Here is a 26815-nt window from a genome sequence, read left to right on the forward strand (position 1 = left end):
GTTATGGCTAAGTCTTATATGGTGTTTAACGCTGAATTGGTCACTTGACAAAGTGTACAAGAGTTCTGTGCAGGGGCAAAGGTAGAAACAACATTGCCCTGCTGGGACAGGAAATAAAGGGGCCCCTCACCATGTGTGTGGTGGTTGGTTGAGTGTGATTGTTTGTGGTAGTGTGACTAATTTTTTTTATTTTTTTTTTAAATTAAACTCCCCTCCTGCTTAACTTTGTGCAGGTATTGGGAGTTTTATTCTTGGTTTAGGAGTGTTTGGTTTGCACCTGCAGCGGATACAGACACAATCACACGCTCCTTCTGCTTGGTTCTCAATTACGCATGTGTTGCCATGGCATCCAGTGGAAGCATCTGACTCACTGAGCACAAGGGCCTGTGAGGTAGTGCTCATCAGGTGCTTCCAAGCAAGATTTAAAAAGGTATTTAACCCAGACTCACCTCAGTCGAACGGCAGTTCGAGGGTCTAAAACGGCAACAACTTGACACGACTGACAGAATGGACACTATGGAAGACCAATGGAGAAAATACAATCTAAAAATCCGGGGAATTCCCGAGTCGGTCATTCTCACTGACTTGCCACACTGTTAGACGCCTAATCGCAGTCCTCCTACCGCCTAAACAGGCAAAATCGCTATGACTCGATGGGATGTTTCGCCTTCCAAAATCAAAGTCGGCACCCCGAGCAGCTACTGCAGATCTTTTTATAAGGTTCCAGTCCCTCCAGGAAAAAGCCATGCTCCAAAATGCAGCCCGAGGGAAGACCCCCTTAACCTTTGAAGGGTCCATGCTATCGATGTTCCCAGACCTCACACGCGCTACCCTCACTTGGAGGAAAACCCTACAGCTGCTCCTGCAACAGCTGCGCCTTAGGGAAATACCCTACCGCTGGGGAACACCGAAGGCAATCATGTTTACTCACCAGGGTATTACCTACAGATCACACAGCTATCCGGAATTGGATGCCCTCCTGCTCATACTGGGCCTCGTTGACCACGCTGGCAAAAGAAACACAGGACTTTCCCACCTGAACCGTGCAAGGATAGCGGAGTTCGTCCCGCGCCAGTCTCAGCGGCCTGCCTCAGCGCAAGGCCCGACATAAGAAACGGAGAGAGTCGAGGACTATATTCAGCATCCAAAGAACTCCCTCTACCGCCATGAACTGGCTCCTGCGATTATTTGCAACACCACCATATGCTTTAGCTTTTTACTGTGTTATAGTTATGATACCTGTTGTTCTCTATTCAGGTGTATCCTTTTAATGCAGACTAAGGTGATGCTCACGTATATACAGCCGCCTGGTTAAAGAGGTTAAGGGCTAGTCTTGACCTACCTGGCCGCGCTAATGGAAATACCACCCCCCCAGGTGGGAAAAGCGCCCTCGATGAGCACTGCTATATTTGGGAAACCCCCACAACATAGCAAGAAAACCCACAAGAAAGGAACCGTTTAAGCCCCCTCCAGCGTCCCCTAATAATGCTTACTTTAGCATGTCATTGTACCCTCCAGGATTACACATATATGTGCACTTATTGTCATGTTTTCATGTGAACAATGGGATATAGTGGCAATTGTCAGTATAAATCGATGTTAACAGCAACTTGTTTTGAAAATTAAAAAAAAAAAGAGCGAATGCATATTTACAGGGGCACTCTGCCTTACAGACTTCCCACAAAACACCTGGTCTCATACCACCCTCTCACCTCCTTATGCCAACACATGTTAGTGTATGAATATGGCTCTAAGTTACCATAGGAGGTGCATCTTCCAAAGGACATTAACTCCCTCATGAGTATATTGAACATGCCGTTCTCCAGCCCTGGGAGACTCTCTAGTTAACTAATATTTTAGTTCTCACTTGTTCATAAAATACAAAATCCTCAATCTGCATACCTGTTGCCTGTGATGTTTAATAACTGTGACCTTTAATCTACTCACGACTTGTTAACAAATGCTTACCGTATTCCTTGCATACGTGCAGATTGAGAAAATATTTAAAAAAACAAAAGGTATTTAACATATTGCCATAATGGCAATGTATTAAATATGATTCTGCAAGGGGGGGGCCTGACCAGCCTAATCTCCATAGGGTCCATTTCTGACTCTGGTAGGTTAGTCACTAAATCTAAATAAAAATTAAGTTGAAAAACGATTTCTGTGAAAGGGAGCTGTATATTATAGGATATGAAATCTCACTGAATAAAGATGTAAACACTTACAGTGCCTTGCAAAAGTATTCACCCTCTTGACTTTTTACATATTTTTTACATTACAGCCTTAAGTTCAGTGTTTTATTAATCTGAAATTTATATGATGGATCAGAACACAATAGTCTAAGTTGGTGAAGTGAAATGAGAAAAATATATACATAAAACTTTTTTTTAGAAATAGAAAACAGAAAATTGACATGCGTGTATGTATTCACCCCCTTTGTTAAGAAGCCCATAAAAAGCTCAGGTGCAACCAATTACCTTCAGAAGTCACATAATTAGTGAAATGATGTCCACCTGTATGCAATCTGTGTCACATGATCTGTCATTACATATACACACCTTTTTGAAAGGCCCCAGAGGCTGCAACACCTAAGCAAGAGGCTCCACTAATAAAACAGTGCCATGAAGACCAAGGAACAAGTAAGGGACAAGATTGTTGAGAAGTACAAGTCAGGGTTAGGTTATAAAAAATATATAGAGTTGTGGCCTCTAAGTCCAAACTAGTCAGGCTCAGAGACAGAGGTCAGTGTGGTGGTACCAGCTCCACCTGTGGGCTTGGACACTAAAATATCCAATGCAAAATGAAACTGAAAGGAGAGAGTAGCCACACTGAGGGGGAACTCCAATGCTGACATATATTTAAAAAAATAAATAAATGAAAAAAATACATAACAGCTGCCAAAAATTATCTTGGGATATCCACTGTGTTAAAAATATAATGCTCCAACCCTAAGCTACTGTTACCAAACGACCAAGTAACTCATTATGACTAACTAGTATGTACCTAGCCTGTTGTATTAACCTAAAAATGTGTGCGTTTCATCTAAATGCTATATAACAGTTAACAAATCTGTATGTTCAAACTGAGAATGCTGTTGTGGCATTGCTGACATGCGAATGTTAGTCATGCACAACAAAAAATACTCACAGACCGAGCAAGGAGGGCATTAATCAGAGAGGCAGCAGAGAGACCTTAGGTAACCCTGGAGGAGCTGCAGAGTTCCACAGCAGAGACTGGAGTATCTGTACATAGGACGACAATAAGCCATACGCTCCGTAGAGTTGGGCTTTATGGCAGAGTGGCCAGAAGAAAGCCATTAGTTTCAGCAAAAAACAAAATGGCACCTTTTGAGTTTGCGAAAAGGCATGTGGGAGACTCCCAAAATGTATGGAGGGAGGTGCTCTGGTCTGATGAGACTAAAAGTTAAATTAGGCCATCAAAGAAAACGTTATGTCTGGCGCAAACCCAACACATCACATCATCAAAAGAACACCATCCCCACAGTGAAACATGGTGGTGACAGCATTATGCAGTGGGGATTTTTTCAGCAGCCGAGACTGGGAAACTGGTCAGAGTTGAGGGAAAGATGGATGGTGCTAAATACAGGGATATTCTTGAGCAAAACCTATAACACTGTGTGTGTGATTTGAGGCTAGGACAGAGGACAATGACCCCAAACACACTGCCAAAGCAACACTTGAGTGGTTTAAGGGGAAACATGTAAATTTGTTGGAATGGCCTAGTCAATGCCTAGACCTCAAGCCATTAGAAAATCTGTGGTCAGACTTAAAGATTGCTGTTCACAAGCGCAAATCATCCAACTTGAAGGAGCTGGAGCAGTTTTGCAAGGAGGAATGGGCAAAAATCCCAGTGGTAAGATGTGGCAAGCTCATAGAGACTTATCCAAAGCGACTTGGAGCTGTGATTGCCACAAAGGTGGCTCTACAAAGTATTGACTTTAGGGGGGTGAATAGTTATGCACATTGACTTTTTCTGTTATTTTGGCCTATTTGTTGTTTGCTTCACAATAAAAAAAAAAGTTGTGGGAATGTTCTGTAAATTAAATGATGCAAATCCTCAAACAATCCATGTTAATTCCAGGTTGTGAAGCAATAAAACACAAAAATGCCAAGGGGGTGGGAGAGGTGAATACTTTTGCAAGGCACTGTATGTGTAAGAGGCACTGCCCAGATGAAAGTTTGAACTCTCTTGAGATTATGACCTTCGGACCTTCACATGATTAAATATTTTCTGATTAGTTCAACAACAAAAAAATACCATCCTTTCAAATCCATCGTTTAATTCTTCAAATCCATCCTTTTATATATGCAACCAGTTATATGCATAGCACAAAATTGTAGTGCTTTAGAGAAACAATGGGGAAGGGGTAAGCAGGAGATTTTTATAAAGAGAAGTTCTTTCCAATACCAGCTATTTTTGGTTTGAAGGAGGTCTAGGTTGTTTCCACTATGAAGATGGATTAAAATAAAACTATAGCATTGGCAGCCGGCAGAACTGCAATATTTTACATTGCAGGGTTAAAACAGGGACATGACACCCAGGCTACTTCTACTCAAAGTCAGGGCCGGACTGGCCCACTGGGATACCGGGAAATCTCCCGGTGGGCCGTGGCACCTGGGACTGGGCTGACAGCCCCATTCAGTGATCATGCTCCTGTGATCCCGGCCGGCCATGTGTGAGCTGTGCGGCCGCACAGGGCCCCATGGGAGCAGGGGGAGCCAGGTGGCCGGCACAGCTCACACATGGCCGGCCGGAATCATAAAAAAAAAAATTTGCGGCAGGGGCGGGGCTTTGCATTCGGGTCTTCCTCAAGGTCTTTTGCTGCCTTCTTTGTCAGTGACAGCAAAAAGAACAGACTGATTTAGATGAGTTCTGTAAGTGTATAGTAATTTTTACTGGTGGAAGATAAATACAAATGTCAATTCTTGGGTATAAGACATACAGTACTGTTGTGTATGGGACACTTAACATTATTTTCAGCATTTGTATACATGTGGCGATTTACTCCCCAACAACAGCATCTATATGTGTTCTAAAAGCTAGGTGCCTACTTTATCAAACTTTTCTTCTCAGTGAGAGCAGTCTCTCTCAGGTTGGTACAATCAGAAAATGTTTTGCCATATCTTTTACTGCCACTAGGTGCTGCTCACCGTATGCAGCATGTCAGAAGTTCCTAGTTAAAATACCTCCTTTAAGATCTTGTCATCAATTTTTGTGATCACTTACTTAATGCACACTTTATCACAATTATACCTTATCCCTTAGAATGCATTTATAATTTAACATAGTAAATAGCAATCCTGTAAGTACTGCAGCCACTGGTTGGCCTGCATTTCAGCACTGACCAAACTTATTCACTTAAATGTATGAAAAGCCAAAATAAATTGGTCTCACAAGAAGTATAACTTCCAAAGGGTTCGTTTTGAAAAGCCTTTAAGATTATGAAGTATTTATTGAAATTATGCAAGAGCATACACGAATAAAAAACATCAATTTCTATAGCAGATGTACTCACACATAGGTATTAACTGCAACCCTAGATATATACTCCCCTGGTCTAGCTGGTAAAAAAAAAAAAAATGGCTTTGGTCCAGCCACCAGCCACCTCTTTATTGGCTGTAAACTACAAATTTATATCCCAGTTTTGACTATTCTATGAATGGACTGAATAGATATCCCCCAGTTCCTAAGGTAGCACAGTCTGTTAGCCAGGGTTTCCCTGACACTTGTCAGAGATACACATGCCGGGTGCTCTTTAGTTACTTGAAATGGACTGAAAAACAAATTGCAAAATTCAATCCAATATAGCCAAAATATTGGGAGTCTAACAAATGTTTTTTTTGCAAAAATATTTAGTGCATATACCTGTGTATTTATACAAGTATGTTTTGGATGTGAAAGGGAACATGGCCTAGGTATGCCAGAGGCTTCTTTTAGCCTGTCCTGTTCATATGCTTACTTCCTGAATTAACCATCACCAAAGAAAGAGTTAAATATGTTTGTGTGCTGTTTATTTCTGTTTATTTCTTTAGTATTTTACATTGTGATGCTCTGGCCAACTGCTGCTTTTTAAGTTTAGTTCCACTGAGCTAAATAAAGAAATAACAGCAGTTGTCTGACTGAAAGCCAGACGGGGGTGTAATAAACCTCCCAACATTTTAAATAGACAATAGACAATGACACTTTAATTTCAGGGGTGTGATTAGGAGTATGGCCCAGGGCAGGGCTGTTCTGATAAATGTTAGCTGATTTTCACAGTGAGAAGCACGCAAGCCCTCTAGCGGCTGTCAATGAGACAGCCACTAGAGGCTGGATTAACCCATTTATAAACATAGCAGTTTCTCTGAAACTGCTATGTTTATAGAAAAAAGGGTTAACCCTAGCTGGGCCAGGCACCCAGACCACTTCATTAAGCTGAAGTAGTCTGGGTGCCTATAGTGGTCCTTTAATGAAGTGGTTCTGGTGTCTATAGCCTGTCCCTGCAGGTTTTTTAATGTAAACACATTGCCTTTTCAGAGAAAAGACACTGTGTGCAGCACTGGCATTGGCCCATGTGGCAGATCATACGGGCGGGGCATTGTGTTGTCACATGGCGGGCAGAGCATATGGGGGGGTGGCAATTTTTTGTTTGCCTAGGGCGGAAAAAATCCTTGCACTGGCCCTGGGTACAGTTGCCAGCTGATATAAATCAAGAAAGTAGGGACGCTTAAACCTTTGTTGGATACATACACTTTTAATGCCAACTTCAAGCTTTCAGATAATCTTTAAAGAAATCACTCTCTTGCCTCAGAACCTTGACAGTCTCAGGATCATTTTGTTTTATGTCTATGGTTGAAGATTAGAGGAAATCTTTGTGGTGGATTCATTGCTGATGGAAAGTTTTATTGATTTTATATTCATAACTTTTTGCACGTAGCAGTTGCACTTGCATAAGTAATAGGTTGTGATTGTCACCAGAAATATAGATGGCCGTGGCCCAGGACCGATGCAGCATTATGGCGACACAAAATGGCACAGTCTGGCATTGCTGGCATGCAATATGTCGCAACTTCTCACCTAAATTCTTCTCATGTTAGCCTTTTCTGTTTAACTTTTTTTTACTTTATTTGACCTTTTGTTTATGAATTTGATATGTATTTGCTATGGCGCATAGAATGATCCTTTAAATGAAATGTCTTTAAAGAAGAAATGCACCTTGCTTTAAACTAGTTGCATGTTTTATATTTATTTCTTAACAACTTGGTGTGCTTGCGTTTTTTGTTTTTGGTGCCAAGCATGCAGTTAACGTTTATTATAAAATAAAGTAGAAGTAAGATTACAGCAAGGGCATTGGTTTTGGTCTGGGCAGATTTTTGTTTACAGAAACACAAAGGGATTACTGTTCATTGCACAGTTCTGTGTATTTGCTGTATTAGCAGCACTACATTACCTGATAAAGATCACAAAGGAAATGTACATCGAGCTTATCACACACACTTTAAATACAAACAATGCATCAACTAAAAAAAAAAAGGGAGGGGGAGCTAAAAGGTTATGGGATATTCTAAGCACTCCGGTGGAAAACAATGAGATGACTAGAATTGCTCTCCATTATCTGATGTGGCCCCAGTGAGACACAGGTAAGTTGTCAAAATGTGAAGAAAAAAATCAGTTTGACGTCTTACCATGGAATGCACCATATCCATTAGAGCAGGCTGCAGTCTTTATAGTACTTGGATTCTTCCTAGAAATACATTTATGTTTTACTTTGGGTAGTTTCAAATGCTTCATGCTAACAATACAAACAAACTCAGCAAAAAGGGGACACTGTAACTACCATAACACCATATTTTAAGCGCTACGGAATCTGTTGGCGCTATATAAATGGCAATAATAATAATAATATTTTAGTGGTTATGGTACCAGACGTAACTGAACACAATCCATCAGGAATCTGATAAACTGTTTTTGAATGGATTGCCACTTACCCCTCTGTGTTCTGCACCTCCTGTACACCTTGGCTGAGTTGATTTTAGAAAGTGGAAGTTCAAACTTCCATATCATCATACTCCACGCAAACCAGGTTTAGAAAATAATGATTGGCTGAGAGAGTCAGCTGATGGCTCTGAGTCAATTAATACTTTCTAAACCTGGTATGATAATACGGAAATATGAACGTCCTTTTTTATCAACTTAACTCAGACATGACCATGGGCGCCTAACACAGCAAAGTTACTGTCAAGCAAATCATAAACAGTTTGCTAAATTACTACTGTATAATAAGACTGTTCTGTACCCAGGGATGTGTTTACCGCGAGGCAAACAAGGCATTTGTCTTGGGTGACACTTTCTGGGGGGCGGCAAAAAAAGCCACCCCCTAATCGCCCTGGCAAATGCCTTACCAGCCTCTTGTCCTGGGGGGCCCAGGAGCTGGCTGGGTGGCCACCTCAGGGCCTCCCAGGCTGGCAGCGGCGGCACTCTCCGGGCGGCGAGGGAGCACTGAGTTTTGTCATGCCTAGGGCAGCACAAAACCAGGATACACCACTGGCTGTACCTATTATGGTGATTAGAATGTCCCTCTAAGGATTGTAATCAGTACTGCACTGTTTTTATTCCCTGTAATAGATCACATAATATTTCTAAAATTAACAAAAATAATATGATGTGTTTGAAAACCATTAAATTTGGCAAAAAATGGTGAGATGAATTAGCCACATGAACCTTATCAAAATAGCAATTGTGTAATTAATTTACAAAAAGAGTATATTTTTCTAAGAATTATTTAATTTGGTTGCTGTATACATAGCTTCCATTTGCCCTGCTGTCATTGGTTTTCCTCTTAATGTGTCTACCTTCAAATGTAACAATTTTAGCCCCATCATACTGCAAAAGGCAAACTTACTGTGGGCAGTGATAGACAGCAAGTTTGCAACACAACAGAAAAGGTTAAATAAATCAATTAAATTGAAACATCCTTCTCTCCCATATTATGTTATACTAGATTAAATATACAGGTGTTGTACCTGACTTGCAGTAAGCACATTTTTTGTGAGGTAATAATTCCCCATGGAAAAAAATATCTGCAATGGCACATAGTTTGTGGTGTTATTAAAAAGGCAATTTCTGAGCAAAATGTTAAAATGGAGCAGTAACCATGGAAACCAATGGAATGTTCCTTCAGGGTGCTCAACTTTAAGAACATGGCTCTAAATGTATTTAAATCCTTCTGTGTGTCTGACAAAAATGGATTAATTGTTAATATTCTCTGATATGCGCAAATTTAGCTAACAAGTTTAGAGTATATAGCTTTTACTTCAATAATGAATACAATAGTATTTTGCAAGTACAAACAGTGCCAAATCTAGGTGGGGCTGCCAGCAACACCCCATAGTGTTTATTTAAAGTTGTATGTAAAGTGCAGTAGACTTCAGTTACTAGTAATGACTGCTAGGTACAGTATGTATTAAGCAGTGTTTACTTGGCAATCAGTAAGATCCCCTTTGCCCAGGTCACACATGTTACTGTGCTTACATAAATGGGCACAGGGACAGCCCATCAGTAACACATGCAGGCTGAGGCTTGAGGTTACTGGTCTTATTCCAAGCAGCCTAGGGATGTATTTTTGGCAGGACGCATACTAAGCTCTGCAGTGTGTGCAGGAGACGCACAGGGTATCGCGAGCTCTGCCAGCGGCTGTCTCTGCCTGAATCCTGGGCTCCTAGCTGGAGATTAATGCTGATCACTGTATGGTTATGCTCATCATAGAACAAGTCCTCAGAAAGCACCCCAGGGCCCAGCTACACCAGAGGTAAGAGAGAGAGAGTGGGCACAGTATGTAGAGCGAATTGCTTTATTATTAGTATACTGCGTTATCAAAGTGCACAGGAAGGCCTGCATATTCCTGTGATTTTTTTCTACTGACTATGACTGTCTCAGGCAGCAGATTGTAGATATTATTCAGTCTGAATCTGCAATTCATAAGTGATTTTCTGATATCTACTTCTTGCTTTGCAAAGCTGTCAGGAACAGGGCCATCTTTATTCTTGCTAGTTTTCTACAACTTGTAATGTAATGTCCCATTATTCTTCATGTTATTCCATTCTCAAACTATGTTTGTGGGATCTATCCATCCATCCATCCAACCAACCCTCCGTCCGTCAATCCACCCTGCCTGTTCCTCTGGAGTGGTTTGTCTCCTATTGCATCTTTTTGTATATATTTGGTTATAATGAATTTGTCTTTTACTAACCCTTGCATAACTTGGTGCTTACAGTGGCATTGTTACCCCCACCCTTCCCACCAAATGAGAGAATCTTTGTGAAATACTCACATTGACGGTGTTGGAATTAATAGTAATACTTTCTAATATTAAAAAAAAAAAAAATCATTTAAATTAATTATATGCAATGCCACTTTTGTAATATTAATTTTTAGGATGTCTTATACACTGCCACTTCAATACAATTTGTGTCACTAAGTATATCTTATGCAAATTTTTTGTTCATTATAAAATTAGACACTGCCACTTTAATTTATAGCACTCGTTCACTTTGTCAAAAAATATTAAAATTTTGTAGTAATTTGCCATTATTTATGTGTTTATATAAATTTACTTGTGCGCGCGTGCACACACACACACTTTAATATATTCTTCTAAAGGTGTCCTATACATTGTTACTTTAATATGAGTTGTGCTATTAATGATATTTTGAGAATTAAAAAAAAATAAGTTTTATCATCAAATTAGACAATGTCACTTTAATTTATGGTACTTGTTCAATTTTATATGAATTGGCTATAATTTATGTGTCTATGTACATATATGAATACAAGGTGTGTATATATATATATATATATATATGTATGAATTTTTTTTATATTCAAATATTAATTTTTCTATATACCCCCTGACTTCAGTTGCTTATTTATACCTTTATTCTTTTATTTAATATGCACAATATGGATCTACACCTATTTTGTATTTATTGTTATAATATGTGAATATGTACTACCCTCTATATTCATCTGGGTGCCAGGTCCCTCAGGGTTTAACCCTTCACATGTAAACATAGCAGTTTTAGAGAAACTGCTATGTTTACATTTGGGGTTAATCCAGCCTCTAGTGGCTGTCTTCTGGACAGCCACTAGAGGCGCATCTGCGACGCTGGAGGCGAATTTTGCCTCCATCGCGCAGAGCGTCTATAGGAAAGCATTGAGAAATGCTTTTCTATGGACACTTTGAATGCGCACGCGGCACTTGTCGCGCATGCGCATTCGGCTCCAGTGATGTCAGACGGGGGAGCTGACGTCTCAGAGGGAGCCCGGCGCTGGAATAAGGTAAGCTGCTGAAGGGGTTTTAACCCCTTCAGCACCACGGGAGGGGGACCGTGAGGGTGGGGGGCACCGCTTTGTTTTCCTGACACTATAGTGATCCTTTCATTTTGTGCCTGGTGGCGTCTCCTTGTGATTGGCAGATTTTAACACACTGCCCTCCCTTTTTTTTTAATTCTTTATTTTTCACTCAATGGATATAACAAGTTCACATCAACTTTAGGGCTTGCGCAGAAGCCTGTTTGAGTAACATTTTGGAAACATTATACAGTACGACAAGAAAAACAATATGAGCCCCGACTCTGACTCTAATCCTTGGCACCCGCTATCCATTGAGGTATTTTTCGGATTTAACAATTCCCCATACTAGAATAGTCAGCATAGTTCAATTGACAGTAGTATACATACACTTACAAGTTACTAAAGAGGCCAATGAAATTACCAAGCATTGCGGTGGAACGTCAGTCCCCACAAACTTTGTTTGTCTGAGTGGAATCTTTGGCTCTGGCACTCTCCATTTGTTGGGGAAGCTTATGGTGGATAAAGGTAATAATAGGTAAAAATAAGTAGCCGTCATATGCGCTAATCAGGATCCTAACTGTGCTACTTTGTTCCTCTGATCGCATGATCTAGCCTGAGAAAATGGTATAAAAACAAAGAAAGAAAAGAAAGGAAATAAGGAAAGAAAGAAGAAATGAAGTAAGAGATAGATGGTCAAGACATAGATAAAAGAGGAGAGGAGGGGGGAGGGCGGGGGGTCTGCCATCGTTCCGTCGAGAGTAACGTCTCATCCCGCGGTGGCTTATGTATTTGGTCCTGAATCGTATGGTATCACCTTCAATCGTCACTTGAGCCAGTTATGCTATTGTCCCATGGTTCCCATAGTTTTTGGAACGTCACTGCGGTCCCCCTCACCCTTGACGTTAAGTCATCCATAATTCTACATTCTTTGATTCTGGAGATAACCCCGGAGAAATCTGGACCCTCAGGAGTAAGCCATGCTGTCGCTATTGCACGGCGTGCGCACAAAGTAATCTTGTGTACTAATTTTTGTTCCCGTGCAGTCCATCCGTCCACAGATCTGTTCAATAAGTATATCCACGGGTCCAGTCTCAAAGGTCTATCAAATATCCGCTTCAACAGATCTTCCACGGATGTCCAGAATCCGCGTAACTTTGAGCACCCCCACCACATATGGATATATGTCCCTCGTGCTCCGCAGCCTCTCCAGCAATCGTCATTCTCTAGTTTGTGCATCCTGTGTAATTTAATTGCGGTAGTATACCAGCGAAACATAGTTTTCCACGCCTGCTCCTGGAGGGTGACACACATCGATACCTTAGAATTAGCCTCCCATATCTCCCGCCATTCGATTCCCTCTAGAGTCTCTCCAAGATCCGCCTCCCATTGATCCGTGTACGTTAATCTTCCCCATTCTCCGTTTTCCTCGCTGAGATGAGCGTACAAGAGTGTTATCAGCCCCTTGGGGGGTACCCCATCAGAACATATCCGTTCGTAAAAGGTATGTGTCCCCAAGGCCGCCTTTTTAATATGCGTTTTTTTGGCGAAGTCACGTATTTGGATGTACCTGAAGAAGTCCGCCGGGGTAAGGTGGTGACCTGATTGAAGGTCTGCGAATTGGACAATCTCTCCATTATGATACAGCTGATGCACCCGTTGCAATCCAGCCCGTTCGATGTTGCGGAAATCTCTAGGGGTCATACCAGGCGTAAATTCTCTGTTCCGAAGAAGTGGGGTCATAGGGGAAGGGGATGACGCCAGCTTATATTTGGTGTTACACCTGTCCCATATCCGAATCGAATTGAGTATCGCTGGGCATGTAATTCGTATCTCCGGTCTGTGTTCCTTGGGGATCCATATCGTGAACTGGGGGACGTCTACCCCCACCATCATAGATTCGATATCCACCCACCTCCTCTCTTCCGGAGCGGAATGCCACATAGCTATCTGCGTCAGTTGTGCCGCTAGGTAATAGAAGTGGTGGTTCGGAAGGCCCAAGCCCCCTCTATCTTTTCGCCTATACAATATCTGTTTGGAGATTCTGTGTCTCTTGTTCTGCCATATGAAATTTCCAATCGACCTTTGCAGCAGGATCAGTTGCGTCTTCGTGACTCGGACGGCTAACGCCTGGAAAAGGAACAATAGGCGCGGGAGGACGTTCATTTTTATGGAATTTATCCTACCGATCCAGGAGATGGGTTTGTCTGCCCATTTGTCTAGATCTCCCATCAGCTCTCTGAGCATAGGGGCATAGTTAGCTACGTATAAGCGTTCTGGGTCTGCCGTTATATTAATCCCTAGGTACTTCAGGGAGTCTGTTTCCATGCGGAGCTGGTATACCGCCTGTAACCGATCTGCGTCAACCCGAGGCAAGCATATCGGGAGCTCACTGGACTTTTGGATGTTCGCCTTATAACCGGATAGCCCACCGTATTCCAATATGACGTCCCGAAGTGCCGCCATCGATTCCAGCGGGGTCGTGATGGCTAAAAGAACGTCATCTGCATATGCTGAGACTTTGAAGTCTTTGTCCCCCACTCTGACGCCTGCAATGTTTGGATGTTGACGTATTGCGTGAAGCAGGGGCTCCAATGCCAATGCCAAAAAGAAGGGGCGAGAGCGGGCAACCCTGTCTCGTTCCGTTGTGTAGCCGAAACGGGTGTAATGGGGCTCCACCTCTATCTCTTTTTTGTGTGCCTGGTTGGCACCTCCATTTGGTTTTCAACCTGGGTCCCCCTCTTTTGCTATTATAGTGCCCGGCCATCTGATGTTATTTTGCATTTGGTGCTTACTTTTGATGTAATTGCGCCAATATCACACATATTTTGGAGCCTTTGGTGCTTCATGATGGACACATCATGCCGGTGTTGCACCAGGGGTCTCATCTGTACCAACTTTCCTGTAGGCTCCTGCCATGTGGTCGAGCAACTCACTTTGCAGTTCTAGTTCTGGTAAACTTCTGTTTTTTCTCAGAAGCACACGTATAATATCTGATTGGTAATTTGATTACATTGGAGTACATGACCAATCAGCATCTCCTCACAGAGATGTATTGAATCAATGGCTGATTGGCCAGTGTGGGGTTTGGTTCCGCCCAATAATGTCTCCTTGACAATCTTAGCCAATTCAGTGCTTTCCCTGTGGGTGTGGGAAAGCACTGGATTGACTGAGATTATCAATTCTGATGGTGTCAGCCAAAGAGGTGGATCGAGGGTGGGGCCAGTGCCTGCAGACCTGTGAAGACCTGTGAAGAGCTGAAAATTAGGCAAGTTTTAACTATTTCTAAATGGTGGTTTTAACATCATAGGGTCAGGATTACATGTTTGTGTTCCTGACCCTATAGTGTTCCTTTAAGTCCTACCTCAGTCCTACCTCAGCCCAGCCTACATGCCATCCCTCTATCTGCAAGAAGGGGGAGTGACATCACCAAAGGCAGTGTTTACATTGCTCCATAGAATCACCTCTAGTGGCAGTTACTCAGATAATCATGCTCTGCATGGATGCGCTAAACAATTGATTCAGAGGAGCATGGGCGGAGCCTGACCCAGCACCGAGGGACATCGGCGCTGGATTCAGGTAAGTCACTGATGCTCTCACCCAATCAGCCAGCTCTGCTCTCCGGGGCTTAGTTTGGTGGAGCTAAGGAAACTCCCTGGCAGAGAGAAGGTGACAGATACACAATAGGATCCAGGTAAGTTGTCAAAACTTTCTTAAATTGCTTGCCTACTTACTATGGGAGGGTGCCAGGGCAGTCCTGACACCATAACCACTATAGTGAACTGTAGTGGGTATGGTTCTTGGGGTTTTCTTTTAAGGCTAATCTCAGGGATTTTCTCAAAGCCCAAACTGATTGTGTTGAGTTTTCTTCAGCCAATTAGTTGCTACCCCTTGCTATCATTTGAAATTAGTACATTTTTAATGACATAATTAAATACCAGTATTGCAGAATAAATTAGCAGTGTGCAGTGTATAGAGTCTGCTATCCAAACAGTGTACTGATCATCACTTGTTTTTAAATCTGCAGACTGATTTGCGCTCAGATTATTGTTTAATACACAGTTTATAGTGCTCAGAATCACATGATGGAACATCTTTCTAGGAAGTGAATTATGTAATATTTAAAACCAAGCAGTATAAATATCCAGCTTAGTAAGTCATGTGAGGTAGAAATGGAAATGTAGAGGTCAATTAATGCATTTCAGACATTGCTGGAGGAAATAGCCTGTTGCCTAAGGACATATTGAAAGTCTAATAATAGAGGCTACAATGAACACTGGACCAGCTCAAAAGCCTGCTTCCTTTGTCCAATAATAAAGCCATTGCCAGGAACACAAAGCAAGGATCCACAAGTGGAGTGTAATTAGATTCAACAGTAACATACAAAGTTTATCATCAGATATACCCGAATGGACAGGTACGGTATAGCATCAGAGATATTGTACAGAGAGGAGCTTGATACATTCATCTTAGCTTCATCAGATACAAAGTTTATCATCGGATATTAAGGAAATCACAATAGGTTGCCAAGTGCAATTCTGTTGGTTACATGGACAGAAACACAATATGAAAACAAGAGGCTGCATATTACATACAATATATAACATTGTATTAACATTTCTATGCATGTGAAAGTAATTAACGTATGTGTTAATCTAATAATGTCACCGGAGTATGTAATTATGATTTACTGGGTAGCTACTGGCTGCCATCCTGCATTTGTTGGACAGTTGGGTAAGGCTCTTTGTTTGCGACAGCAGTATCTCAATGGGGCCCATATGCCTTCAAAAGTGACTTTTTGTTTCAAGGTGAATTTCTGGGTTAATTCTCTCCTCTAGCTTTATCATAGTAGGGCATTTATCGCTCTTAGTTCAGGGTGATTGTCTTGCCGCTATGCATAGGTGAGCTATCGGGACTAAATAAAAAGCCATAGGGAAACATCTATCGAGTGTATGATTGTAGTCAGTCCCAGCCAGTTTGTAAGTCTAGCCACTGATTTCCATAAAGGTATAATTTTGTCACAACTCCACCAGATGTGTGATAACGTACCCACCTCTGCGTGACATCTCCAACAATTTGGATCTCTTGTGGAGACCTGCAGGTGGGAAATACCATTGGTGCTCTGTAAAACATTAATTGCTTGGACCATTCTTCTGCTGTGTAACTCCCATCTCTCTCCTACCCCAACATACAAGGTTTTACTGGAATAAAATTACCCTGTAACGCCAAATAACATTTAGAGGAGAGTTTCAATTTTGTTGGTGCTAAACTGCATGTGGATAGTAAATGTAAATAAGATTTAGGTTCGCTTAGATCATGTGCAGGGGGCACCCATACGTAATTACATAGTTACATAGTTACATAGCTGAAAAGAGACTTGCGTCCATCAAGTTCAGCCTTCCTCACATATGTTTTTTGCTGTTGATCCAAAAGAAGGCAAAAAAAACCCCAGTTTGAAGCACTTCCAATTTTGCAATGACCCAGTAGGCTCATGAGTTGTACATAGCTAAATATCAACTGAGTGCCTAAGGAATAGATTTGTTTCAGTATTCCAAATGAGAGCATTTTACCCTTATTGTAGAATTGATTAATGTAATTTAAATTATTCAATGCTCATAGCTGATAATGGATTTGAGTTCTGACATATAAAGCTTTTAGTAGGGTATGTCCCCATACTATGTGGTGTAATCAGGGCCGTTTGAAGGAATTTGGGGGCCCCAAGCAAAATGGACATGGAGGGCCCCCAGCCCCCCCGCATGTACGCAAAGCATGCAGGAACCACAGCATAGCCATACAGTTTAGGTTCACCCACACTTTATATAAATAAAAAATGTTTACAGTGCAAATACTACTGTTGCATATAATGTGCATAAAATCTGAACATTTTTGGGGGCGTGGCCTAACCACCGAAGCGGACAGTCGCACGGCCCTTGAGCTCCTGCTAAACGGAGAAAAATAACCTAAAATTTAGAGGTGACCCGCAAACGAAAGGGACCTTAAAGCACCTTAAAGTAGCTCTACACTTACCAATGGGCAAGAAAACGAAAAAACTGAAGCCAGACCGACCCCAGCAGGGGAGAAGCATAGGGGACCTATGGCGGCAGGCACATGGCGCCCAGGAGTCAGCAATGGCGGCCCTCCACGGAGGATGCTCCGACTTCTCCGATGGAATGTCGGAGGAAGGAGACGACGACCAAATGCTTGCAATGGCGCGGCAGCCGGCACCACGAGCAGCACCTCCGCAGGGATCACCAGATACCGCCCCGGTGACCTTAACGGCTATCCGGGAGATCATGGCGGATCTCCACACTAAACTCTCAGCGGACATGGCCTTGATCCGTGAGGACCTCCGGGGCCTGACAGGCCGCCTCGGGGAGATAGAGCACAAGACACAAGCCCACTCACAACAAATCACTGTCCTGACAGGGCAGGTAGAGGAGCTCATGAAACAGGGAGCAACTTACGAGAGCAAGTTCGACACCCTAGAGGATAAGAGGAGACAGAGGAATATAAAACTAAGGGGAGTCGGAGAGACAGTGCCGCCGGAAGAACTCCCACACCTCGCAAGGCGCCTCCTGACAGCCATACTTCCACCAAAGCAGGCTAAATCAATATCTCTGGAAGGCACTTTCCGCTTGCAGAAGCCTACTAAGGCCCCAGCCGCAGCCGCCGGGGACATCGTGATGCAGTTCCAGAACCTCAGGGACAAGGCGGCAGTGATGGCGGCAGTCAGAGGACAAACTCCCTATAACTTCGAGGGCATGTCATTAACCTTCTTTGCGGACCTGTCTGGGGGAACCCTTGCTTGGCGACGGTCGCTCCGACCACTTACCTCCCTTCTACGCACGAAGACCATCAGTTACAGATGGAGCCAGTCTCGATCCCTACAGATCCCACGCGGAGACACAGTCATCACCATACGAGACCTATCGGATGCATCAAACCACCTACAAGCACTGGGACTCTCACCGGACTCGTTGAGCCCAACTAACCCTCACGGATGGGACCCAGGGGCTACCCGAATCTTTGTGCCCAGAAACAAAGCGCTAAACGCTGGAGCAGGGCCCACATCTTAAATGCCTTGGGAGACGTGACCACATGCCTCGACTTCGCGGCTGACATTTGCCGCAGGATACGGGACAGTGACTGAACCTGCCATACTTTTTCGGGCTGCAAGGATGGCCAGATGTATATCACCCGCTCAAGTACTTTACTGACTACTGTTTTTGTTTTCGTTCCCTGACGTGTGCTCTCTCGCATATCGAGAAAGGGTTCATACTTTTGTGTATATTTTATGTTTGTACTATTGCTGATTATGTTCAGGCACACCTCCTGCCACATCCCTGCTAGGGCTGCACTCTTCCCGCACTCCCAATGTGGATCCGCAGTGCTCTTAATCGTTGCCTTACTGGGTGAAGCAATATACAGAATGGGGCACCTTGAATCTCTCATCTCGCCCAATGCTGTTTACGGCAGATAGGTAAATGGGGCGATAGCCCTCTCCTTTAAGTCAAAACGCATACAACAGTTTCAAGTAACCTCGCCACGTCACCTGCCCTATGCAAACTGCATTTAATTATACCTAACTAGTTCTAAATTTCAGACCCTCACACCTACCCTAATGCAATATTTAAGCCGATAAGCGGCCTCGCGCCAAGCATTCATGACGGAAAGTGAAAACAATGATAGGGTTGTTTGACCGCTCCACTTAGCCATTAGCCATACACCACACGAGAGCACTGCAGTACACCGCTCCATGAGGCGTTTAAAACACAGCCCGAATATACGTGTATGAATGTCCTATTAAAGGCCAGAACGTTTCATTTTTCGAAGCTACCCTTCATATATAACTGTTGGCAAATCCTGTTATTTTGCATTTCTAACTATCCGAGTTACCACTATATATCCGTAGAACCATAACCTTGTTCTGCATCTTTGATCATTGTACGATGTTTTTCCCAAGAGTCCCCTACAACAAACATAAAATGAGCACTGTACTTCTATGTTATGCCACACAGCAATGTTGCTTACTGCTGTATAGCGGGTGCCTGCCGTTGGGGCAAGGCACACGCAAATGTTTGTTAAATCGTCTTGACTTTTAACTAAAAGAAGAACCTGCATAGGTGTAACAAAGTCAAAATTGTTAACGTTTGCCACCCCCAGACCTGCAATGCCATAGACATAATTTTAACAATTAATTTAAAACCTAACTGTCATTACCCAGACAATTCCTAGGCTTGTATAGCATAGTGTGTCTACATTTATTTACTACTGTCATAATGCCAGATACTTGCATGTTTGTTTCCTAAAAAAAAAAAAAAAAGTGCTGTTTCATCTGCCACAATTTAACTTGTTATAATGCTATGAAAAGCCTGCAGCTGCTATCGTGGCCCTGCACGCCTGTTGTTATCTCATGCACAATGAAAATAAAGAATTAAAAAAAAAAAAATCTGAACATTTGCAAAAAAACACCACTGTGCCATAAAATCAAATATACATTAAAAAAGTGCTCAATAACTAAATCCAACATACTTAAAACACACACACACACTCCCTAACAGACACACACACACACTCCCTAACAGACACACACACACTCCCTAACAGACAAACACACTCACTAACAGACAAACACACTCACTAACAGAGAGACACACACTTACTCACTGCCACACACAGACACACACTAACATAAACACACAGACATTCACTCACATTAACACACTCACTTTTTTTGTAACCCCCCCAGCCTCCTTACCTTTGGGAATGCTGGGATGGGGGGGTTCTCCCTATCCCTGGGGTCTAGTGGGGCTGCTGGGCGGTCTGTCAGGTGGCGCTGGCAAGGGAGCACTTTCATCTTAGCTCTCTGCTCAGCTCCCATGCGCACCACAGAGTGATGCCGGGAGCCGGAATATGACGTCATATTCCGGCTCCCGGCATCACTCTGCGGCGTGCTGAGCGCTCTGGGGAAAGTGTTCCTTCGCCAGCGCCGACCGACCGACCGGATTGTTAGTTAGCCGCAAGGCTAACAAGACATTTGCCCTGGGCATTTGAGGGCCTCCTGGAAAGTGCCGCCCAAGGCAAATGCCTTGTTTGCCTCGCGGCTAATATGTCCCTGGTCATTGTCTTGGGGCCACAGGCCAGCTCGGGGGCCCCAAGCAATTGCATGGTTTGCTTGCCTTGTCTCGACGGGCCTGGGTGTAATGTTACCAAGTTTGGAAAAGAGATGGTAGCTCTTGACAGGGAAAGGAGAATGTTTTCTGCAAATAATATTTTGTGTTCCTGATCAACTCTTTTGACTCCAGTGTGTTCAGGATGGTTTCTAATTTTGTGGACTTGGACTAAGTGCTCGAAGGAGAGAGCAAACAACAGGAGTGATAATGGACATCAATGTCGGGTCCCATTGGTAAATTTGAAGGATTGAGACAAAATGCCGTATGTCTGTGTGTGTGTGTATCTGTATGTATGTCTGTGTGTGTGCACTGGCGGTACTACCACAGTCGCAAGGGTCGCAGCTGCGACTGGGCCTGTCACTCTAGGGGGCCCGGCCGCCCTGCGACCGGGTGCCCACCTCCATGTTCTGGGCCCATCGGGTGGCCCATGCTGTTAGGGCCACCCGATGCCATGTGTTTCCAGGGGGCTCGGTCAGCGCTGCGGCACTTTAACAGCGCGACTGGGCCCCCTGTGATGACATCAGACTGAGCTGCCCCGGGCACTCCTCCTCCCAGCTTACACAGAGCCCACATGGGAAGAGGAGATAAGGGAGTCAGTGGGAACTCTGACTCCCATCAGCCTGAGCCACTGGACCCCAGGAAAGTCACCCTCCTGCACCTAAAAGGTAGAAAACAGGAGGGTGACATTTTGCATGTGTGTGTGTTTGTGTATGTGTGTCTCTGTATGTGTGTGTTCTTTATGTGTTTCTATGTATGTGTGTGTATGTCTCTGTCTCTGTATGTGTGTATGTCTCTTTGTGTGTGTGTGTGTGTCTCTGTGTGTTTGTCTCTGTGTGTATGGGTGTCTGCATGTGTATCTGTTTGTCTGCGTATTGTGAGGATATTTATGGAGTGATAAATATTAAAATTTTTATTTTCATAAAAATTATCAAAAATTATTTCAATAATTTTTATTATATCAAAATTGATATATTGGCACTGTTTCCCCGATTATATTAATTTAAAGCTGAGAATTACCAACTATTTTAATTCTCATAGATCCTGGAGTAAGTTTCATTAGAGGATTTTTATTACACCCATTAATCACATTTAATTATAAAAATATAATTTATTGTGACAATAACAATAATAATATGTAACATGCGTGCTTATATCAGTGAATATTTAGGTATAACATAAGTATACAATATGGCAGTGGTTTAACACAATTACAGACAGCTAAATAGCAACATCGACATGTATGCAGTTTTCAACAAGATTTAAGACAGGACACTTCACTTTGAAATCAACTTAACACAGAACACAGTAGCACAGCGTAAAGCAATAAAAACTTTAGCTGACAGTTAAATCACACTGAATTAACTCACACACTGGTGGTTGCAATTCTCATGGGCAAGATATCCTTTTCCATTGCAATGACAAATACAATTTTTCTCATACTAGATAATTGACCATTCCTATGTCCATCTAATAAGAATAATTATAATCAGATTTTACGTTGCAGAATTTTAACTAAGTAAGATTTACTATTTCTAAATTACGTAAGCTAATACCGTGTTTCTCCGAAAATAAGACCGGGTCTTATATTAATTTTAGTCACAACAAACACACTAGGGCTTATTTTCAGGGTAGGGCTTATTTATTTACGGTACCGGTATGTACATTGACCCCCCCTTTAATTAATCCACCCCCTCTAATTAATCCACCCCCCTTTAGTAAATCCACCCCCTCTAATTAATCCACCCCCTCTAATTAATCCACCCCTCCTTTAATAAATCCACCCCCTCTAATTAATCCACCCCCTCTAATTAATCCACCCCTTTAATAAATCCACCCCCTCTAATTAATCCAACCCCCTGTAATTAATCATCCACCCCTGTAATTAATCCACCCCACTCTAATTAATCCACCCCCTCTTTAATTAATTCACCCCCTCTAATTAATACACCCCCCGTTAATAAATCCACCCCCTCTAATTAATCCACCCCCTTTAATAAATCCACCCCCTTTAATAAATCCACCCCTGCAATTAATCCACCCCCTTTAATAAATCCACCCCTCCTTTAATTAATCCAGCCCCCCCTTTATTTAATTCACCCCCTTTAATTAATTCACGCTCCCTTTAATTAATTCACCCCCCCCTTAATTAATTCACCCCCCCTTAATTAATTCACCCCCCCTTTAATTAATTCACCGCCCCCTTTAATTAATTCAGTCCCAGACATAAAATATATCTATCCAACTCAGTTTTAAGGTACTCACATTTCAAAGATGCCTTCCTTGCCCGCCGAGTCCGACCACTGGGTGCCTCACCGCCCGGAAATGGATCCTTCCGCTGAAGATCCGTGAAGGCAGACTGACGGTGCTGCGCACGTCGTCATCACGTTGCGCGATGCCGTCCCCCCCCCTCCTCCTCATAGAAGAAGGAAGTACCGCCGAGTCGCAAAGGTACAATGCCTAGGTCTTATTTTCGGGGTAGGGCTTATATTGCAGCCCACCCCGAAAATTCAGCTAGGGCTTATTTTCGGGGTAGGGTGTATTTTCGGGGAAACACGGTATATCTAGATAATTGCCTGGTATTCTATTTTTAAAGTTAAATGTAATATAGAAAAATTTGGTCCACCTGCAGGGATGGAATTATGAATTCCATATATTATTAATGAATCATGACTCCTTAAATATTGGAATCACCAGCTTTTATCCAAGTATATTCTGCCTTTTAGTAAAATCAAGTAATTTAATTAAATAAAATTAAATAAAACCAGCATAATTACCAGTTATGTTGCAGATTTTCTATCAGATTTGTAGATATGTCCCAGGAATTTTTGAATGTAAGTATGATGAGAGAATTGTATGAAAATAGAAAAGTTTTCAAAGTTGAAAAAGATAAGAAGAATTAGGTGTGTCCCGCTTTGGCTCCAGATGTCAGATCTTAGATTTTAGATGTGAATCCATCCTCAGTGAGTGTGTCTAGTGAGTGTTAGTGAGTCTGAGTCTTTGAGAGTCTTCCTCTCTCTCCTTTGTCCTTAATTTTTAAAGGAGACGTTCTCTATACATCACTAGTTGATGGTAACCAATAGATAACTGTGGGCGTGTTTTCCCTATCATCTAGATTTTGGTCAGTAGATGACAAAATTACATCACAGAAAATTCCATTTACCTTTTTGTACAATGGGTTAACTAAATTTCGTGATGCATTTGACGTCATCTTGGTTATCTTTATGGTATCTATTCGTCAGAGAAGCTGTCATCTTCAAAGTGTTTTGGTTCACTTTTACCCAGACTTGTGTCTGCATTTGGTGTAATAAAATTAGAATTTGACACCTGTAGCCTTAATTTCACCCTTCCTTACAATGGAACTTCCAGTCAGTGCATGCCCTGTGTATCTGTATGTGTGTCACTGTTTGTATCTGTATGAGTGTCATTCTGTGTATTTGAATGTTTTGTCCTTAAGTGTTTGTGTATCTGTCTGTATGTGTGTCTGTGTATCCGCGTGCGTGTCTGTGTATCTGTATTTGTTTCTATAGGAGTGTCATTCTGCGTGTCTGTGTATCTGCATGTATGTCTATCTGTATATATGTGTCTGTTTATCTGTGTGTTAGTTTGTGTTTCTGCGTTTGGTGTGTGTGTGTCTGTGTATTAGCATGTGTGTCCGTGTATGTATCTTTATGTGTTATATGGTGTGTATCTGCATGTATGTCGGTGTATGTTTGTATGAATGAGTCACATTGAGTGTGTGGGGGGAGGAGTAAGATGTATGGGGGGGAGGCCCCAAGGCAATTGTCACACCGGGGCCCCGTGGTTTCTAGTTACGCCTGTGTGTGTGTATCTGTATGTCTGTCAGTGTGTGTGTGGGTGTCTGTGTATCTAAACGTGTGTCAGTGTGTATATATGCAGTGGCGTACTAAGGGGGGGGCGGGGGGGGCGGCCCGCCCCGGGTGCCACTGACTAGGGGGGTGCCATGACGTCCAGTGTCATGTGTCACCCCCCATCATTACGCTGCGGCGGCTGCGCACAGCCGCAGCACCTTTGCGGCCCGGCAGGACTTACTTCCAGGATGAGAAGGGGGAGGAGTGTTGTGGGCCGCGGCGTCGCGCAATGTGATGACGTCGTGCGCAGCGCCGTCAGCCCGCCTTCACGGAACTATCCAGCGGAAGGATCCAATATCCGGGCGGTGAGGCACCCAGTCGGTCAAGGCATCATCAAAATGTAAGTAGTCATTTTATGTGATGGGGCTAAATTAATTAAAGGGGGGGTGGATAATGGCCATTAAAGAATTAAAGGGGAGGGAGGTTTAATTAAAGGAGTGAGGATTAATTAAGGGGGTGTATTAAGGGGGGTGTGAATTAATTAAGGGGGCTGTATTAATTAAGGGGGAGTGAGGATTAATTAAGGGGGTATTATGAGGGGTATGGATTAATTAAGGGGGTGTATTAATTAAGGGGGTGTGGGTTAATTAAGGGGGCTGTATTAATTAAGGGGGGAGTGAGGATTAATTAAGGGGGCTGTATTAATTAAGGGGGGAGTGAGGATTAATTAAGGGGGGGTGTATTAATTTAGGGGGGTGTATTAATTAAGGGGGTGTATTAATTAAGGGGGTGTGGATTAATTAAAGGGGTGTATTAATTAAGGGGGGTGTATAAATTAAAGGGGGTGTGGATTAATTAAGGGGGGTGTATTAATTAAGTGGGGAGTGAGGATTAATTAAGGGGGTGGATTAATTAAGGGCGGTGTGGATTAATTAAGGGGGCTGTATTAATTAAGGGGGGAGTGAGGATTAATTAAGGGGGGTGTATTAATTTAAGGGGGTGTTTTAAGGGAGGTGTGGATTAATTAAGGGGGCTGTATTAATTAAGGGGGGAGTGAGGATTAATTAAGGGGGTGTATTAATTAAGGGGGGTGTGGATTAATTAAGGGGGTGTATTAATTAAGGGGTGTGTGGATTAATTAAGGGGGGTGTATTAATTAAGAGGGGAGTGAGGATTAATTAAGGGGGTGTATTAATTAAGGGGGGTGTGGATTAATTAAGGGGGCTGTATTAATTAAGGGGGAGTGAGGATTAATTAAGGGGGGTGTATTAATTAAGGCAGTGAGGATTAATTAAGGGGGTGTTTTAAGGGGGTGTGGATTAATTAAGAGGGCTGTATTAAGGTGGGAGTGAGGATTAATTAAGGGGGTGTATTAATTAAGGGGGGTGTGGATTAATTAAGGGGCTGTATTAATTAAGGGGGAGTGAGGATTAATTAAGGGGGTGTATTAATTAAGGCAGTGAGGATTAATTAAGGGGGTGTTTTAAGGGGGGTGTGGATTAATTAAGGGGGCTGTATTAATTAAGGGGGGAGTGAGGATTAATTAAGGGGGTGTATTAATTAAGGGGGGGGTGGATTAATTAAGGGGGGGTGGATTAATTAAGGGGGGAGTGAGTATTAATTAAGGGGGTGTATTAATTAAGGGGGGTGTGGATTAATTAAGGGGGCTGTATTAATTAAGGGGGGTGTGGATTAATTAAAGGGGGTGTATTAATTAAGGGGCATTGAGGATTTATTAAGGGGGGTGTATTAATTAAGGGGGGTGTATTAAGGGGTGTGTGGATTAATTAATGGGGGTGTATTAATTAAGGGGGTTGTGGATTAATTAATGGGGGTGTATTAATTAAGGGGGTTGTGGATTAATTAAGGGGGTGTATTAATTAAGGGGGGTGTGGATTAATTAAAGGGGGCTGTGGATTAAAGAATTAAAAGGGGAGGTTTAAATAATGGGGGTGCAGGGTTTTTTTTATTAAGGGTGTTGCAGTATTCTATTTATTAAGGGAGGATGTGCACTGCAGATTTTTGTTTTTTGTTAAGGGGGTGTGCAGGGTTTTTATAAGGGGGGTGTGCAGGGTTTTTATAAGGGGGGTGTGCAGGTTTTTTGTTATTAAGAGGGGTTGTGCACGTTTTTGTTTTTTATTAAGGGGGTGTGCAGGGTTTTTATTAAGGGGTGTGCAGGATTTTTATGTGTAGGGAGTGAATGAAATTTATGTGATCGGGGTGCAGGGTTTTTATGTGTAGGGAGTGTATGAAATTTATTTGATCGGGGTGCAGGGTTTTTATATGAAGGGCGAGACAAGGGGCTTTGTAGAAAGGAGCAGGGCAGTTCTCACCAGCCCCTTTCTACAAAAGCACTGGTCTTCCCCCTTCTACAAAACTGGCGCATTTTACAAATGTTACAAGCAGTTTACAAATTTGTGCAATAAATATTATTGAAAACATTGAAAAAAATGTGGGTGTTTTCTTACATTTTTATTATGG

At 42.6% G+C, this 26815-nt stretch overlaps 1 protein-coding gene across 1 annotated transcript in view; it reads left to right on the top strand.

Moving 5' to 3' along the window:
- Window positions 1-9463: 9463 nt before the first annotated feature.
- Window positions 9464-26815, top strand: part of PHKG1 (phosphorylase kinase catalytic subunit gamma 1) — a 95512-nt gene continuing 78160 nt past the window's right edge. Inside the window, exon 1 of the mRNA XM_063457271.1 lies at window positions 9464-9811. The gene's annotated coding sequence lies outside the window, so the exon portion shown is untranslated. The remainder of the gene's footprint in view (window positions 9812-26815) is intronic.

Source organism: Pelobates fuscus, chromosome 1 (assembly GCF_036172605.1).
Source record: "Pelobates fuscus isolate aPelFus1 chromosome 1, aPelFus1.pri, whole genome shotgun sequence".
In the NCBI taxonomy this organism is placed as follows: domain Eukaryota; kingdom Metazoa; phylum Chordata; class Amphibia; order Anura; family Pelobatidae; genus Pelobates; species Pelobates fuscus.